This window comes from Xenia sp. Carnegie-2017, unplaced genomic scaffold (genome assembly GCF_021976095.1).
Source record: "Xenia sp. Carnegie-2017 unplaced genomic scaffold, XeniaSp_v1 HiC_scaffold_16, whole genome shotgun sequence".
In the NCBI taxonomy this organism is placed as follows: Eukaryota; Metazoa; Cnidaria; class Anthozoa; order Malacalcyonacea; family Xeniidae; genus Xenia; species Xenia sp. Carnegie-2017.
In genome coordinates this window covers 9,933,514-9,947,834 of record NW_025813469.1, presented here as the reverse complement: position 1 = coordinate 9,947,834, position 14,321 = coordinate 9,933,514, and the positions used below count along the sequence as shown (strand labels likewise).

Genomic DNA, 14,321 nt, shown 5'->3' with positions numbered 1-14,321 from the left:
ATATCATCTAGCTGCAGCGCGTAGTGAATTTAAACTCCTTTCTGTGTGCACTGAACAAGAAAAACTATTAGACGTAATTCAAAACAGTGATTAATGGATGTTGTAAGAACGAACACGATCTCGAGATGGCCTAAAGCAGTTTTAAAGCTGGCCGGAATAAATTAAATTTCTTGCTAGAGCATAAAAGAAGCATCCTCGCCAGATGCAAGTTAAGCACCTGTATCAAATGATGCAATTTTTGAAGCAACTGGGTGGACAAATGCTTTAACTTTTCAAATATACTAGAATAAGCCAATTTTATCAAAAGCTGAATTTAGCTTCCCATTATTAAATGCTTCAAAAGGCTAACCATAAACTTTCGCTTTAGTAATGTTACATGTAACACTTGTCAGAATACTTGGGATTATGTATAGCTCGTTTGAATATCTCAAATGACTCCGTAGTGATGTGTCCAATTACGAAATAGAATTTAAAAGTTAAATGAGATTCACCAGAAAGTTGAAATTTGATGGTAATTTTTTTGAGTTGCATGGACAACGATACAAAGGGGTCCTCGCTCTCCATCAACACATTACAGAGAAAAACGTCATTACTTTGGTGTAAAAATCTAATTGCTCTAGTTGTGAGAATGCTTATCACTTAGACCATGTCCACACTAATGCGTTTTCAAAGCACTCCGTTTTCATCGAAATAAAAACGCATCGTTTTCATTGCATTCACAGCAGCGTTTTCATAGCGTTTTCGGCTGTCCACACTAAAACACTTGAAAACGACGAATATGTGGTATATTAAACTGCGCATGCTTATACATAAAACGCCAACGGCTATTGTGATATCAAGTGACATTTTTCGCCATTTCAGGAAGTGATTGACGTAATCGTTTTTAAAAGACTCCGTTTTTGATCGTACACATTAAAACGAAACGCATGCGTTTTCAAATTGCTCTGCTTTGAAGAAGGTTTTCGAATCGATGCGTTTTCATTTGGCAGTTTATCCGTTTTTGAGTGTTTCAGTGTGGACGGAAGGCAAAAAACGCATCAAAAAGTATGCGTTTTCGAAGGAAAACGTAGCTATTAGTGTGGACAGGGTCTTGGAGCGTTGCAAGCTGACTCCTCTTTTTGCATGAGTATAGCTTCAACATGACTCCTCAGTTTTCTTGTCCAATTCAAGTTTCTTCTTTATTTTTAAATTATTAAGAAGAAAGCTGATTGTGTACTAATACATCAGTAAGAAACGAGAATTTGCATTGACGAAATCAGTGGATGTATTTCGGCTATAACTCATCTAAAACAACTTCATGTCTCAAATATGGCTAAAACAATCCTTTACTAGTGACTTTGCACAGCATACATGTTGTCTGCATCTTTTGGTTTAGTATGATAAGATCTTTCATATGGTTTTAAGCCATTAACTTCAATAATTGAATGCTTAATCAACTTAATTATTCTATGTTTACAAATTGCAATTTTTTCATGAAAATCAACTTAAAAACCTTAAATTTATAATTGCTCTTTTAAGTTATAGCTTACATTTGTTTTGCTTGTTGCTTCTGTTCGTTTTGAAACTATTTCGAAAATAGTCCTACACTTTTGGTGCGTAGTGTTTGGAGAATCCACTAGATTTGTTTTCTTATTAGCGGATTTTTTCACTTAATGTTTAACTATAAGGTTTATTTTATGGGCTTGATATTTTAGTATCTTAGTGTGTATTATGCTGAAGTCTTTTATTTGCTGTTTAAATAACTTCCCAGTGCATCCAAATACTGAATGAAGGTAGAGAAAAAGTGATCAGTGATCTACAGTAATCTACATCCACAAACATGTAAAAACCATGTTTTGAAATATACAACTAACCATCACGAAATTATTTCCTCCAAACTCAACGCCACGTTTTAGTTTAAACTTATTGAGGAGGCGTTACTTTAATATTTGCTTATCTGGCTGACAAAGTTAATGTTAAGATTATGGTGATGATGAATTAATTTAGAAAAAAATACATATAGTCACATACAATATGAAGATATAATAAAACATTTTCAATGATACAAATATTCAATGATCATAAATTTAATACCTCTTTAGAATAAAGCTGATATCTTTTCCCGTCTTTTTCTTTATATTTCCAACAAAACCAGCAGCAAATTCGATTACCAAATGCCATTTAGGATCTTTAGCCTGATCATCCAAAAACTTTTCAATGTTTTGCCAATCGTCAACAATATACAAAGCTGCAAGAAACTCTTGAAGAGTCAAATGAAGAAAACAGTAAAGATTTTTTTTTTTGTCACAAATCTTATTGAAAATGCCACAGTTTTCAAGATTTTCAAAGTTACTGTTACTGTCTCTTTCAAAATTAGGCGTCCGTCTTTAAGCCCTTCCATGGCAACATGTTTTATTTCTTGTAGATCATTATCAAGCTTGGATGGTAAAGGAATTGTTAAGTAATCCTTTGGTGTAGTCTTGCCCCTGAGAAGTGGATGGCTTTGCCATAGTAAAACTTTAATTGCTCTATTGTACAATTCAGTGATAGTCTTTGGACTATAGTTTTCATCATCTGCAAAACATTCCTTTAAGGTCATACAAACAATTTTAGTGTTAATAGGGATATAACAAAAGCTGCGAAGTTCAAGAGAATTTTTAATCTTATTTAGAATACGGTCAGCGATATTCTTATCTTCACGACAAAACTTTTTCACGAATTCTTCTATCTCATCCTCAAAAAAGCCCAAGATTTCAACTGTTCTCGTGAATATCATATTTCTAAATTTACGTTCAGCTGTGGGTCGTGATGTAATAAGAACAGTAACATGAGGCAATAGTTCACCATTAACAAGCATCTCTAAGTGTCTAATGACGGCCCTTTTTTTATTAGGGGACCCTGAGTTGTCAGTTTGAAGAACTCCATTATCTAAAGGCAATTCATCAAGACCGTCCACGACAAGAACAGTTCTTTCAGGATTTAACATTATAAATTCGTAAATACCTGAAAACTGTTCAAATGAAAGTCCAACGCAATTTCTTATCATTTCTTCAAAAGTAATGTTTTTCTTTTCAATAGAACGACATTGAAATAAAATGACCAGCTTATCGCGCAAATAGTCGTCTTCATTTGTCTTCCATTCATGAATAAGTTTTTTTGTGAACATTGTTTTACCAATTCCTGGCCTTCCGATGACTAAAATGGAGCTAGGACACCACTTGCTATTTGGAATTGACTTAAAAATGTCCGTTGCTCTTGTTAGTTTTTTCGCATTTTCTGTAAGTTTGAAATGACAATGAAGGATCTCGTGCCTTTCATGCGTTTCTGGGTAAGCCTTACTTAATTGTCTTTCTGCTTGCATTATGACGTTGACATAAATATCTTCCAGATTTTGCTGAGACATTTGTGCATTGCGTACGTTATCGTGGATATTAAATAATTTGTTCAAGTGAAGTTTATTTTTTATTTCTTTTATCCATTTTCGAAATTCTGCACGCTTTTGGAATAAGTATACCGTGAAAAACTCCTTATCTGATGTGAAAAAAGTGTCATTACTGGCCTCATTTAATAGGTATATTAGCTGACATATCGTCATTATTATCGATAAAACATCAACAGCTACAACAAGTACAATCCACCACTCACTGTTACCATCGCAAATTTCACAATTAACAAATGTCTCGTTATATGGAGGAAGAATTATACTGTTGAACGAAGATTTTTCGTTTGTTGTTGGACGCCAAGAACAAGTATAATCAATGGGAAACATGCCTGGAAAGAGTACTGTAACAAATATCAACAAACCGATCAAACGTCCAATCAAATAAATGATGTAACAATTAAATGCCCAAGAACTAGATGCAACCTTTCTGACTTCACTGCTTCTTTCTGACAAGAACTTATCAAAGTTTTCAAGTCGATGGCTTACAGACATTCCATAGATCATACTCCAAAGTAAGGGAAAAATGAAATTGAAGGACACCACATAAATATTATCCCAAGTCTCATTTTGGTATTGTCTCAAACAACTTGATTCAATGTTCTTTATAAGTGAAGTTTCTTGGAAGTTTGAAATCATCTTGTCATAACAAGTGAAAGAAGTTTGACGATCAAATGTTTTTGAAATTCCAGTAGCGATGATTGTAAATATGAAATAGATATAGAGCAGTATTTGTTCAAACCAAGGAAAACAATTCAGTGGTATGGCTTTGAAAATAGCATCCATTTTCGTATCCTTTAAAAAATGCATTAAATAGATAAGATTAATTTAGTTTAAACAATCCCCGTATAGACATGGACCGCACTTGTAGAGCATAAACTGCAGTATAAAATAATACACACCATTATGTGTGGCTTCAGTTAGCTCCACACAGTTTGGCTTCCAGATAGTATTTATAAAAAATTTCAGCCTATGTTGTAGCAAAAACACATAATTTGGCTGCAATATTTAGTTGTTATGAAAAAACTCAGTACATGCAATAACAACAATAGTAATAATTTTATAATAATAATAATTTTAAATTTTAGCATGTCAATCTTGTAAGTTTGAAACGTACAGCTGTTTTCATTAGGACACCTGCATTCAAATTATTTTAGTAATATAAAAAAATATTAGAATGCATGCAATAGTGTTCCATAATATAGAACATATAAGATGTCGAAAAGGTTGAAAGATGAAAAATTACAAATTATTTTAGATTATAATATGTATCATACTTAAAATATGGTTTACGCTCGTCCTTGAATCTTAGTAAAGGTATTTTTCTTCTATAGCTGTAAGGAAGTTAATTACTTTAGCAGTTTCGCAATATAAATGTTCCTGAAAATATTAGGATTATATTGAAGAAATTTCAAAATCGGTTCGATAAGGGTAACTAATGGGGGTTTTTTCATAGCACGACAAAAGTTCTGAAAAGAATTGCTTTGCAATAAAAGCACTAACCCAGAAGTCCTGAAAAAGAACTGTATTAGAAATTTTAGACACTATGCATTTCGAAAGACAACTCATCAGGAGTCAACGTGTGCTATTTGTTAAGGGTGGCTCAATATGTTTATATATGATTAGTTTTGATGATGACTCATCCAGTTATCATTCTGGCGGCGATACTGATTATGTATATTATTCGGTAAACTTGTTGTTGCTGCCTTCTAAAGACATTGGATCCCTGATGTGTTATTTTTGTGAAGCTACTAAAGGTTAGGGGCTTAGGAAGCCGTGGGTGTCCGGATGTCTGAACACCCACAACTTTTAGAGTGTGAGTATTCTATATAGGAAGGACACCCACAAATTTAGCTTCTTGCATGAAAATATATGACATTTTGCACGCTGAGTTTTTGCAAGCACATTGAATTTTCTAAATAATTAACGGACACCAGCAAGCTGGAAATTTCAAATTGTTCGAGCATTGCCGATATATGCAAATCATTTTTATGTAATGCTTTTTTGACAATTTTTCTAATATAGGCCGAAAAAGGAAGAAGAAACTATCAAAAATAACTAATATGAAACATTTACATTACTATTCTAAGTTTCTCGCACTATCAAATTGCGAACATGGAACACCCACAACTTTTGAAATCTTCCAAAGCCTCTGCTAAAGGTACCCAAACAATGTTCAAAAACTTATACAACATCGATTTCATTGCAATTTTCCTGTAGGGATATACTCAGGAATTACGACATTCACATGAAAAAAGATAAGCTTACAATAAATCGTATTGACTAAGAGTCATCAAAAATTTTTCCATATTTCAAATTTCTAGTCATCTGTTTCTAAATTAGCTATTTTAGAATATTGTAAAAAATAATTGAGCAGGAATAATAATTCAAGCAAACAATTAAAGAAAAACGAAGAAAAATGTGGCGTCAGTTATAAGAAATCTGTAGTTTGCAAAAAAAAAGGGATCAGAATATGGAAAATACAGAAGGATCAATCGTGTCGGACCCTTTGATGTTTTTGTCCTCGCACATGTTGTGCCGCGCATATCGACAGCCATTATTCCAGTAAGATATTTAGGGCTTTTTACTTGTTCCCAACCACTGAAATGACTCGGCGCCATTTCTTGTTTTGAAATATTTTCGATTTCATTGTGACGTCTAATGACGTCATGTAATAACAGTGGTTGAAAACAAGTGAAAACCCTGAGTACCTTGCCAGAATGATGGCGGCCTTAAGAACACAGTGCTCACTTGAGTGGCCCTTCTGTATAATTTTTATTCTGTAAAAACGTGTTTTACTGATGACGTCACATGTTATTAACATGGCCACTTGAACAGTTCACACATTAGGTCCGTATTCAGCAATAAAATTAACTAACTTCTAGCAAACTGAGAATATTTATTCAAATATCAAATTAAATCTAGCACTGCGGATTTTTAGTTAAAAAGAAAAAAAGAGGCGATCAAGCACTTTAAACAAGGCAGATGGTAAATCCGTTTGTACTCCTCATGATGACCTCGTGTACCTGTGGATTTACCAGAAAAACCTCATGATGATGCACACCATGTTCCTGAGAGTAAAAAGCTCAAAACTCAATTGTCTGAATGTTTATATGAGTCCATGACTTCATCGTTTGTTCAATAGACCACAATGAAAGTGCTGCCTTTTAACCAATTAACATAAAAAGCAATAATGATTGACTATGGCTGCATAAAAACATTTATGGTCGTTTTGCATACCACCGACTAATAAGAAAGGTAAAATAACCAGTTTTTTAGAATGTTTTTGAAAGAAAATGTGTTCCAACATTTAAACATGTTTTGTTTAATGATAAAATTTCTCTATTCAGCCTTACATTTTGCAGTCCATTAAACTGCTAAACCAAATTCATTGATTTTGCCTGATGCATGTTTATATGTATAGTATGAATTTTTCATTTAGGTTACATTTGTTTTGGATTCCCAGTTATTTCTATGTTGATTGTAAATAATCATCGCTATGTCTGGTGTAGGAATTTTTTATTTTCAGAATTTTTTATAAACTTGCTGCCAGCTGTTTCACATTTTCTCCACTGAAGCCTCAAAAGTTCTATAAATGATTTAATGCTCTGTTTTCTAAATTTAAACCTTTCTTTTACTTAGACAACTTTAAAAGTGTCCAAAAGTTCGCTAGAAGAGCCATTGCCACTTCAAACATATAATCAGATGATGAGTCAATCAACAACAAGCCACGAAACGTCCTCGTCTCAAAATGAGTATGGAAGAATTTCCAGATTACAGTGACATAGAAAGTAGGTTATATAGTATTCTAGATATTTCTCTCCTATCACAACAACTTACGTACACAGTGACACAGAAAAATGTTTTATTTCTACTGTTATAACTACCTACGTGCGTATATGGCTGTAGTCAATGAAGGATCTTGTGTGCGAAACACAATAAGTTCTTTGAATTTGGCTATGTCTTCTTCCTTAAGATGGGACAAGATAGGATTAAGACTGAATGTATTGCCGTAGCTACTTAATTATTACATCTTTGGCAAGCATTAAATTAACCATATTTTAGTGTTTTTTGTATAGTTTGAGTACTCAATAAAGATTGTTATGCGATGATCGGATATTTTCTATAATCATACGATGATGACAGTGAGGAACCCGTTATTCAACACAGAGCCCTTCAGTTACCTCCTGCTCCACGTTACGCGTCTTTTTGTAGGAACGATAAGCATTTATTGGAATTTTCTGAAAGTAATATGATAACAGCCGTCATTGAAATCTTATCAATAAATTCTAGAAGTAAGTTCTGTTGTCGGAATGCAATAGGCCATTGCTTTATTTAAAGGAGTGTAGTTTTTCACATATTTCAACGTTGCATTTAAATCTAATGAGTTATTTGGCTTTTTAGATTTGCCGGTGTAAAGCGAGCTGATCTCCCTTGCAGAAGAAGGTATAAGTGCAATTATAATCCTTGTACAAGTAGACCATTTTTTGACAGAAACATGCACGTATAAAATTTCTCTTTTCATCCTAATATAATGTTGATCTAGATTTATATGTCGGTGAACTAGCACCAGAAATCCTAAACACAAAGGATCATGCAGTAACTTCCACATCTACTAGTAGGACACCATCTCAGCGTAGTGGTAAGTTTTCTGTCATGAGAACTGACTAATCAGCAACTTTCATATATTATAACGACTAAAATGTAGAAATAATTTTGATTGATTCTTTTTAAAAAACTTTAAGATTCGTATTGTACATTTACTGTTTTTCTACGCCCATCGTTGCATTATAGGGCTTATGTATGTTCTAGAGGTGCTGTAGGGGTTGATCTTTTAAAATCTTGATGTAATTAGTTGAAAAAATGTTAGTTATAGTTAAAATTGCAGTTGTGTTCACTACGACTTAATCAAAATACATTCGTTCAAATCTAATTGTCAGCGATCGCTATCAAACTACTAAATGAATCTTTCTCCAGGTATTTTATTTCAGTCACCTTTCTGTTTCGGACTTTTGAAACTTTTAGTGCCTTAATTTAAATGACGTTTGCGTGCAATAAAGATATATGTTAACCCAGTACGTGTCTTCTCTGTAGATACATGCAACGTTTCTTCACAAGGAATTCATACAACTGGCACAACAAGTGAAAGACATTCTCAACGAAACAGTGATGTCTTAGGCAGGCTTTTCTTACAATTCATTATTGCATGTTATGTTGTTACGTTTTCATTTACGTTCATTTCGTGTGGTTTGAAATGTTTTTTTTTTCTTCACAACTAACTTCAACACGTGATTGCTTTGCAGATGCGCATGAACTTTCATTGCACGAAACGCCTTCGGCAAGTTTTATGAACATGACACCTGCAGGAAGACGTTCTCAACCAAACATTAATGGTACCTTTTCTATAGTATATAGTTTGTGAATAGCGTTGTTATTATGTATGCGCATTCAATTAGCAATTTGATGCGAGTATTATTTGAATTTTCTTGTTAGCATGTTGTAAGGTTTTATATTTATAATATCTTACGTAGGTTATACATAAGTTATTCTATTATTTTCTTATCTATCTTGTAGGCTTCCAAAGATCAGTTCTCATCAAACTGGAAACATTAATTGATAAGCAAAAAAAAGCGTTGTCAATATTGCGTGCTCTGTTAAGCGCTACTAAAGGTGTAGACGAGCACGAAATTTTGGAAGATGTTGTACCTAATCCCTTAGATTCGGTTGAAGAACTTGAGGACCATTTGTTACCATTTTTTATCATTAAAAAAGACTTTTTTTACCATTTGTGTTTGAAGCTTGAAAACATGCATGTCAAAGTCTGAAACGTAACTTTAATGACGATTTTCGTGACGTTAGGAGGTCAGACTATCTGCTTAAACTATATGAATCTAGCATCGTGTTTTTCGTGAGAGCATTTTCGTGTTCTGATTGATTTAAATACGTTACGGTACTTCAAATGGCTCTAAGGAGTGTGTCGTTTTATTTGTGCTGAAAAATTTTAACGAAGAAACTGGTTTTTCTAAAAGCTCTCACCATTCACTTTGGATGGTTTTGTTTTGCAATTCGAAATCAAAACGGTTTTCTATTTATAAATATATATGTCTAAATTGAACTTTTCCATATATTTTATCTTTAACTCTTTTTACTTGCAGCAGTTTTTGGTAGCACTTTGCGCAAACACCTGTGCAAACAGTGTTAGAAGAGTTATGACAAAGCTGGAACAAATAATCTATGGTCCCAATATAGTTTAAATGGCAGAAAGTCAAAGCGACCATTTTAGCACCTTGCCCTCTTCAAAGTTATAACAAGTAAGAACAATTAGATGATAATGATTGCTGCAGCAGTACCATGTTTTGTCTCTTTTTTCTGGTTCACAAATTGGAAAAACAGCCATTTATGTTGCTCCTTGTCATAAGGAATATTGTTGCAAGTTTTAAAAGGTAAACGTTGTATGAACCTCTGATAAACGTTGTATGAACGTCGGATAAACGTTGTATGAACGTTGTATAAACGTCGGGCTTTGGTTGAAAATACGTTACATCACAACGTTCATCCTAACGTCCCCACCACGTTCCTACGAACTCACAAAAAAACGTTCACTCAACGTTGGTCCCCGACGTTGAGTCAAAGTTCGGCGAGCGTTCGTACGTTGAGACAAGCTGGGAATGGTTTTTTGTACGCCGTTTGTATGTTGTAGCGGTAATGAAAAGGAGAATTTCATCTGCTCGTGAGAAAGCTTAGTATTCACGACATATAATATGTTTCCATGAGTATCGTTTGTTTCGTATTTCGCCTAAGAAATTGCTTTCTCAAAGTTTGTTTTCTGTAAAGTATATTTGTAGGATGATATGGAAATTTCATCATTTCCCAAGCAAAAAACTCCTTTACGTCCACCATTTTAAAAACTGAGTAAGATAGACAAACGTGCATGCAAAAATCAAAAACCTCTAAAAAATCTGATTGGCTAGCGAATTATTTTGGTTGCGAAAAAATTAAAAATTATAAGAACTCAAATTTTCGTCGAGGCGTGATGACGGCTTTGCCGTTTACGTTGCGGTTAGCAGTTCAGGTTTTAAGGGCAGGAGGCCCTTTTTGTTATAGATAAAGTACTGCATGCATTTTAGTGTCTTTCTATTACAACAAAGGGACTTTTGTGAAGCATAGTAATTATTTTAAGTTAGTATAAATCATGAATATGCCAATTAAGATATCAACAGAGTTTTAATAAAACAGGAAATACAGCTCCTGACAATGCAAATCTTAAATAACAAATGCAAAACTACGTATTAAATCCGACTTTTTCGAAGAAACAAACATCTATTGCAAATGGATAATTTAGAATTGCCGTTTGCCGTAAACGCTAAACTAAAACTCTGTATTTGTGCTTTACAAACAACAATAAGAAAAATACAAATATCACTTGAATATAATGCCTAATTTGACACGAGTTGCAAGAAATCGAAATTTGAGCATAATTAAGAGAAGTGAAAGTCTTAAGGCCTGAAAGAATGAGACGCCAAATTATACAAGTTGATGGAGAACGTTTAGTCAGAGATAAGGAGATGAAACTTCAAATGAGAGTTTTATCTCCGTAAAAATCAGATAGGTTGTTTAATTAGAACTCAGGGAGTTGTTCTAGTTTGCGTATGTTATATTTTTTGTTATAATAAACATCCACGCGAATTTTTAAAAAGTTTACCGAAGGAAAAAAGTTGACCTAATTGGTGAATGAATTGGTCGTACAAATTTGATAATTTGGCAACCGTATTGCAGAACGCAATAAAGTACGAAAACTCAGGTTAAGGATTAACGGTTGTCCGTAATCTTAACTCTATCCGTTCAAATGTTCCGTATCGTGAAGTACCAACGTTTGGAACTCCGTATGTAAAAATCGTGCACAGCCACTGTAAATATCTTATCGAAATGTTAAAAACAATTGTTAAAATACAGTCCCATCATTCGAGTGAAGTTTCAGAACAGTGAACCAGACCTTCATACAGATTGTGCGAAATTTTCTATTAGTAGCTGAATTTTGACGAGTCTAATGCAAATTTTCCTATAAATCTCATCAATATTTCTCTCGGAAAACAAAACTCACTATTTCCCTCGGGAGCATACATTAAATTAAAGTGTCCCTTCCGAAGTATTGCCCCTTGCGAAGAAAGCGATGAATCGGAATCAGAATATAATGTTCAGTCATATAATTCTGAGAAAAACTTTATACCGGGATACTGTATAGAAAACTCGGAACGCAATGAAACTTGAGCAATAATGATTGGGATTTTGACTCCAGTATATGGATGGTCGGAAAGACACTAATTCCAATCACATCTTTTTGAAGCCCTGGAAAATTAGCGTTCTTTTGATTCTTAAAACTACTGAACCGACGCTCGCTTGAAGACTCATACGAGAGCTAAAGCTTGATTTATTTGTACAAATGGCTGCAATGCAACTATTTACCATTTTCTGCAAAGGCAAGGCTTTTAGACGCTTATAGACTTTAGCTATGCTTCAGCAGTAGTGACTTGATAGCTATTTAATATAGTCAATACACAACCCGTGTATCAGGAGTACCTTGGATGACGTCGGAAATTTAGCTAGTTTCAGCCTCCTCATTATTACGGTTCACGTGGCTCACAAAAATATACCATTTTAGGGAATTTAACGCTTTACAAAAATCAAACGATTTGACCAAATTCAAATTTTTTTCTCAAAGAGACTTAAAATCATAGACAGATTTGATATTGCTAAAAAATGTTATGTGGAAGAGGCACTTTAAGGGTAAAATTGCGCTCGCCCATTTTTGTGATGACTGAATGCTGTTGAAATTACAAACAGCTTTGAAAACTGATCTCTACCTGCGTTCCCATTACTCTCACATGCGCCGTGATTTCCCTATCTAATAACCCATCAAAGTACAATAAAACTTCGATTTAACGATAAATATGATGCAATTTTACATTATTAAAAAAGGAAGCTGAATGTGTACAAATGCAGCAATGAAAAACGAGTATTTGCTGTAGTGAAATCAGTGGAAGTATTTAGGCATTGATAATATTATGAATATATTCTCTGATGACGGCTTTGGAATTTAGGCATTATCTCATCATAGACAACTTTATATCGCAATTATGGCTAAAATTATCTTTTGCTATTTTCTTTAAACATTACGTTTGTCTGAATCTTTTCGTGTTGCATGATCTTTAGTATGGCTGTAAGATTCTATGTTTACAATGACGCGCATATTATATCCAGACAATAAACAACAATTTAACCAACCTTTGCTTATTTCTTTTCTTTTTTTAAGCGATGGATATCCGCGGCATCAAAACATTTACCAATCACTGGCTTCTTTTCTTCTTTACTTTGTAACAGAAAGGAAAAACACTCCGATGAAAAAAACGTGAGGCGTCAAAGCCAAAGAAATAGGTCTCGCCCTTTCTTTTGTCTATGAAACAAATATGTGAAACATGATCTCTGAAACATGATAGTCGCTTTGTTATTTTGGCCATCAAAACTAATATTGTCGAAACTGGTGCATTTTCTCACCATATATTCATAATAAATAGCTTTCGTTGTTTAATTCACAGTAGAAGATTCCATTCGAGCATTTTAGAAACATTAATTTGATCAAGACGTTTATCAGTTCGTGAAAAGCAGTATTTAGTATAAAATAATTAAATTTGTTTTTGAGCGGAAGTTGTATGGTTTAATAATGAACGACTTGTTGTGATCTGTATATTATTTATCACTTATGACATCATATGTCAGAAATTAAGGTTTAAATGCAAACAATGGATAAATGTTCCTTTATTGGAAGTTGCTTTAAGAAACTACATTACAGCAATATGAAAAACAATAAATTGATGAAGACATTCATAATTTCATGAAACCATGCAGTATTCAGTACAAGCTTTTATCAATCTATATTCGTACGGAAGTTGTATGGTTTCAGCACAAAATAAGATTACCTATTCTGTGGTTTCGACTTTGTAATGTGATCTGCATATTATTTTAGTCATCACTCATGACATCATAAATCAGTAATGTTTGGAAGCCAACCAAAAAAGAATAACTGCTCCTATTGAAAATGCGTGTGTCAAATTGTAAACTTCATACTCTCATAGCTAATTTTGCTTTGAATTTTTTTGGCAACTTGAATGAACAAATGAAAATACCAATGCGTAAGTGCCCAACGATTATGAATTAAATACGAAAGAATAACCTGCGGTATTACTACACGAAGGACGATGCCCGACCGACAATGTAGCACGTATACATCTCTTTGCGGAATATCCTTAAGATCTAAATCAGTATAAAATAAACGTACTGTACATAAAATAGCATGTTCACGATGGGTCATTGAAACAAGTCGTCACTTAGCTATATATTTCAATGTAAAGTTCTAAAATTAAACGTGACTTCTCTGTGAGTTGAAATTTGATTGGGATTCTACAAGTCATCAGTCGGGAACATTGAACTATAATACAAGGAAAGCTACCTAAAGCAAATAATTGAAGCCAAATCTTACACCCAGACACGCGTGTAGTGTTTCAAGATTCTGAAAATTTTTGACTACACAGGCGTATCTGAGTGTAATCTAGCGTGTCTGGGTGTAAAATTTGGCTTCAAGAATTTATTAAGCATTTCTATTAAAGGTAGCGTTCCCTGTATTTTATTAGTTCAATGGTTGAGAACGAAGGAATCACATGAGAAGCGCGCACGTACTTAACTGATCAGTTTTTCACGTGAACAGTTTCAAGTTAAGAAGAACGAAGAGTGTGAAGAAGGGTGTGAATAATATATATGGGCATGTGACTCCTTCGTTCCCGACTGATGACTAGTAGAATTCCAATCAAAAACTCCAACTTACAGGTAAGTCTTGTTTAATTTTAGAATT

General features: G+C 33.7%; 1 protein-coding gene across 2 annotated transcripts in view; it reads right to left on the bottom strand.

Moving 5' to 3' along the window:
• Positions 1-13,020, bottom strand: part of LOC124435818 (protein NLRC3-like) — a 28,541-nt gene extending 15,521 nt beyond the window's left edge. Inside the window, exons 1-3 of one of the 2 annotated variants that reach the window (XR_006945163.1) lie at positions 12,971-12,988; positions 12,701-12,869; positions 2,074-4,213 (exon numbers count right to left, since the gene is read on the bottom strand). The gene's annotated coding sequence lies outside the window, so the exon portion shown is untranslated. Of the gene's footprint in view, positions 1-2,073; positions 4,214-12,700 lie in introns of both variants that reach the window. The other variant, XM_046985777.1, reaches the window with a different exon arrangement.
• Between the last annotated feature and the right edge of the window lie 1,301 nt (positions 13,021-14,321).